This window comes from Haemaphysalis longicornis, unplaced genomic scaffold (assembly GCF_048455015.1).
Source record: "Haemaphysalis longicornis isolate Haplotype H1 unplaced genomic scaffold, Haemaphysalis longicornis Haplotype H1 scaffold_8, whole genome shotgun sequence".
Lineage (NCBI taxonomy): Eukaryota > Metazoa > Arthropoda > Arachnida > Ixodida > Ixodidae > Haemaphysalis > Haemaphysalis longicornis.
The window spans coordinates 188562707-188568347 of record NW_027526445.1 but is presented as its reverse complement, the minus strand read 5'-3'; positions in this window follow the sequence as shown (position 1 = coordinate 188568347).

Sequence of the window (5641 nt, the reverse complement as noted above, 5' to 3'; positions counted from 1 at the left end):
GTATTTATTGCATGGGCCCGCCACTAGCAAGGTTGCTATTGGCCCAGATGATGTGTTGCAAATAACAATGTATTCCCTTCTTGGTAAATAAAGTTTAATTGAATTGGATTGAAGAGAGTTGCGCCTTCTTTCAGCTCGAGCTGTCATTCCGGGGCGCCATTTCCTGAATTCCCACGGCGAGCTCGCAGAACGACGTTTGTCTCCTTCGGCTGACTCCAATTAAGCAGTGTTCACACCCGGAAAAAAAATTTGGGGCCCCTGCGGATTGGACGGTTAGATGTTGAGCACGCTCCCATGTGGAATGGTCGTCGCACTCCAAGTTTGGAGCACAGTTGGGCAACAATGGGCCGAAGAACCAAGATGTTCCTTGCTCCCGGGCTGAGACCATCGATTTGCAGCGTCTAAGCGCGGTGTTTCATAGAGGCAGAGGGCGTTCTGTTTTGATGAAACATCCGATCACCTGGAGCAGCTCCAGAAACTGTCTCAACAGGAAAGCCGAAGCCGTGGTTTTGGGTAAGAATATGATGTTCGGGCAGTTGAGGGACCATGCAGTATTTTGATGAATCTGCAAGGCTCTACTGACCCCCAAGTTGTGGAAGACTCGCTACTTACACGAGTGCTGTTTCAGAGCGACAATAACGCTTGTGTGGCACTCATAGGTAAGCATGTGAATGCCCAGTACGATTAAAAACCAAACTGCGTAGACACTTCCTTAGAATGCCGACTGCATGAAATGATGACTAAGCAAGAGACTGCATAAAATAAACAGTGTGAGGGGGAATAAAAATATATGGTTATTTTGGGGTTACTTTTGTGTTGGAACACTTGTGCGTGTTTCCCAGTTACTGGAGTGGAACGCGTGCACGAATTATGAGCAGAATAAAAATCCGAAATTAATGCGCGTTTGAAATGAACGCATAATTAAAACTTATAACTCTTTCCCTCCGGATGCAGGTGTGCACATGAAGCTTGAGGTACCGTGCTGGCGACTCTTCAATCATAACGATGAAGATGATTAGAGATCTTCCCTTCGAATAGGGGTGATGGCATGCGCCATCTTGCCTACGTAAGTCATTTAATTAAATTTAGAGAACATAAAACTCGAATTCATATTTTATTCTGCGCGTCTGCTATCTCTGGCTGTGATGATCTTTTGCGGACTTCTATGCTTGTTTCCTCCAATACTCTAGCCTCTGTTAAGTAGTGTTCACTGCTGACCAGTTAATGCTTCCATCAGCAAAAGCCAGTGCCACAGGAAGCAGGGCTTTACCCTCGATTCTAGCTGGCGGGATATTTCGGCATTCTGTAACTACGAAACTGTGTGTTTCTTAATCCCTTCCACAGCCCACACATGTCTGACACACTAAACTTTTTACGCCCTTTTTGGACGAAAAGGGTGTAAAAATCTTATCCCATGGCTAACACCCTTAAAAGGTGTTTAGGCAAGAAAAGGTGCACAGATAAGAAAGGGGTGTTGAGCTCAACACCCTTAAACTAGGTTGTCGAGGATGCGTAACACCCTACAAAAAGGGTGTTGAGCATCCTCACACCCTTTTTTAAGGTGAAGGCATGCGCAGTGGCAATGTGAATTGCCGGAGCGCGCAGCATTCAATACAAACAGTGAGTACGCACAAGTTACAGTTGGAACACAAATGAATTGAGCAAGAAAACCAACTGGATGCAAGCGGTACAGGCAGTACATACTTACTTTGTAGCACATAGTAGGATAAGGCAGTACATAGGCAGTACATAGCTAGGAAAAGGGTGTTGACATTCAAGAACAAGGGTGTAAAGGCCTCCCAACAGCTTTTTTTTTACTTATGCTACACCCTTTTGGGCTAAACGGGTGCAAAAAAGTTTATTGTGCGTCCTGGGGCGAATATTTGCTCATGTAAGTTCTACTCCTCAAGGAGCCACTCAATCCTCAAAAAGCAATGAACTGCCTTTATTATTGTCATTAAAGGTCTTTTTCCAGATTTATTGTTTGCGTGCTTTATAGATTCCCAATGATGCCTCCTTTCCCATCATCTCCGCCAACATAAGCGTCTCTGTTTCAGTTTCGCTTTAACTGCCCCCCGTTGGTGGGTCGCCACAGTAATGTCATCAGCTCATCCTGTGCGCACCAACCGCCACCCACTGGTTGTCTTTCAACACTCCCTCCATTGTTTCTGGCAACTGCTCATAAACCCTATTCGCACTTTCCAGCGAATATAGGTGGCGCGACGGGGTATCTAAAATGGAGGACGGGACGATGGTCGGGCCGTCGTGTAAGCGCGCGCATCCGGGGGGAAAAGCCGACCCGGGCCCATTAGTGTCTCTTCAGACCATCTTCTCCCTTACCGATGAGACACGAACGTGCTTTGACGAAGGCGGAGCAGTTTATAACGCCAGTCGCACAGTGTTTTGCGGCATCAGGGAGGCCACCGATGACATGCTGAGCATCGATGGATTGTGCCTGCAACCGAATGGCGTCACCAGCCAACTGCGCTGCGTGAACGTTTGTTGGCACTTCAGTTTCTATAAAGGGCACTACACTTCCATCCATGCTCGTAAAATTGTTCAAGCACACTTTAGGAATATTTATTACGCGCCAAGCAGAGCTCGGTAGACGCAACCTAGCACAGCGTTTTGTTATTGCCACTTGCGCAATTGTGTTGAGTTAAGTGCGAATAATGCGAGTAAATTATAATTTTGTGGGCTGTTTTTACAAGAAAAGATCCAACGGCGTTTATGCAGGTTACACGTATTAATAAAAATACCGAAACTAAATATCCAACGCTGACGCCCCTACGGCAGGGTCTGTTACATCAGCTGTGCTGTGCTTTCAGCGCGCTGTCGGAAACGTCGATGCCGCAGTAACAAGATTATTTATTTATTACAAATACCTACATCGCCCATTCCTTTCGGGGGTTAGAGAAACAAAAAAAAACAGCATGTTCAAAATAGCAATCACACATAATGCTAAAAAGAGAACGAAGCACAAACAACCCAACAAGGCACAAAATGCCACCGGATGCAGCATTTATTAACAAACCAGCTCGTTAATGAAAGAACAATGACGTTCTCCTGTTGGTTCTTAGCTTCACTTTCTACTCGTGCGTGCGCATAGGAATATTATGTGGCGGCACAGCGCCTTTCTTCAACCGCGGTTTCAGTGGCTGCAGACGGCGGTTTGAGTGGCTGCAGAGCGTACTAAACTTACGGATATTGCTCCAGAAGAAGTCCGCTTTCGTGAATACTGCAAACACCATTGTGTTGCTGACACCTTTTCAAATGCAGAGCATAGTTATCCAAACCTTGCGGGCTTTTTTTATCGCTGGGAAAGGTATGAACGCTGGCTTTTTCTGGCACTGAGCGATTTCTACACTGCAGTACATAGCCCATTTGATTGGTTTTGGGTTTTGCGTTCTCAATCGCCACGTTTCCGAACGCTCCGGCTGCCTTCGCTCGGGACGCCGACTTCGGAAAAAAGCTTCTGAAAAAAGGCGCGCGGCGGCGCCACCTTTGCTGGAAAGTGCGAATATTCAGCTTCGGGAGCCTAGGGGTATAATTGCGGGTTTGGGCGCAGACACCCGTGGTTTCAGCCTCAGCCCCGCAAACAATTGTGTAAGGGCTGTTTTTTTTTTAGTAAAAAAAGTTTCGTTTGGTTCAACTGAACGCATTCTTTTCGTAAATTACGGTGGTTTGGTGTACTTCACGTCGAGTTAGGGGCATGGCCGGGAGCGGTATATCAGCCTGTCCAATTAACGTTTTAGACCCCACCGAGATACCTACGTTTTATACCGCACCGAAGTACCTATCTCGCAACTGAATATTGCAGGCGTCATACACTCCGCTCGTAGCATTTACCGTAATTCATTGTTTGTAGAGATAGTGCGAGTTTGTTTAGCAGTTGAAAACCCGAGAAAGCCTACTGGTGCTGGTGCGCTCTTGGAAACACGATGGATCGTGTAATTGCCAAAACTGGTATGTATTACCGCTTGTTATAACTTCAACCGTGGAGAACGTCAGTATAGGGCACACGGCTATGACCCATAGTTATCCATTCCATACAACCAAACATTTTCCAGTCGACTCTTCTTCTTTGAGGACACACAGAACCTGCGCTCTTCCTGTGTATTATCTTTGTTCATACTCATGGGCGATGCTTTGAAGTGTTTCACTGCTCCAGTAACCAACTACCCCCCATTAATGTAGGGCAACGTAAAGGAAGTCGTCGCAATACCATAGATGGGCGACCGAAATCGCTAAGTAATATTCTTTTGAACGCATTGTCTCGAGTGCCGTGCTTCGGCCCGCAAGCTCGGCGCTGCAGGCTTGGATCGAGTGCCGGCCGAGGAGATACAGCGTCTGCCGATGTGGTGCAGACGTTCCATCTTTACTTGCTGATATCAAGGGCTGTAGTGTGATTCCGTCTCTAGCTCCATTTATTACACGTATCGTTTAGTTGTCATTTTATAACCTATATTAGTTTTTGGTGTTTTGAATGGTCTCTAGGTTATATTCGGTAATTTAACGTTGCGTTACGTGGAGCGATACAATGCCAGATGCGGGATTTTTTTTTAGAAATGTCGGTGGATGTCGCTTTAGTGACCTGCTTATAGAACTGTCGGATGGCACTCTTAAAGCAACCTGAGAGAAAACGAATTTATTGGCGCATACGTACCATACCTTTAGGTGCGGAAAACCCGAGTAGGGCACGACGGCCATAGTGTCTACTCCGCGTAACCCAAAACTTTCTATTAGATCCTTCTGGTTCTAGGACACTCAGGTCCAGCGCTCGGGATTGTGTATCCTCTATAGCCTCGTACTCATTGCGCTATTTACAGGTAATTTCCCTTGTCGACAAACCAACTCGCCCACATTTATGCACTGACAAGTAGAGGAAGACGTTATATTCCCGTAGACACGTGGGCGAAATAATCCCAGTGTATATTTTTCGCAGTTTTATTCCAGAAAATTCTGACTTGGTCCCTACGAGGGTTGTGATGGCTGAACCCACAGTTACGCTCTGACGACGTCCTGACACCTTTCCAGCCACGGCGACAGCGCATTACACCTGTACTCCGCCAGAAATGATATACAACATCGAAAGAGTAATTTATCCTAGCTAAACTCCAGAACCACACCCGAAAATCTTATCGCCCGAAATGCCGCTGGTCATCATCATGTGCCACTTTACAAAATGGCGTGCTGGAATAATTAGGGAGGATCACCAAATGCGGACCACGCACTGTACCCCACACCTCGCATTCACTGCAAAGCAGCCTACTTCACTTCGCAGAATTACCAGCGCGTTAGTTTTTCGCTATAAGCCCGGCGTGCCATACTTAACGCGTGGCTTGAACAAGTGCAAGCCACATTTGGTTATCGTGAAGTTCTTAGCTGCTCAAAAGTACCTAATATCAACTGGCTGAGATTGAAACACTTATACCCTGTAATACTGATCGCTTTTAACTTCTGTAGATATATATCAAAAATAAACCAAACATGGGTCCTCTAAACGAGAAAGGACGTTACCTGAGATACTCTTTTGTTTCCCTGTATTTACAACGGTGTACTCTTGGCGGACAAGAATGCGCTGGCGAAAAGGTAATTGCGTATATTGGAATTGTCAGCACAAATATATTTTCGCGAAAAA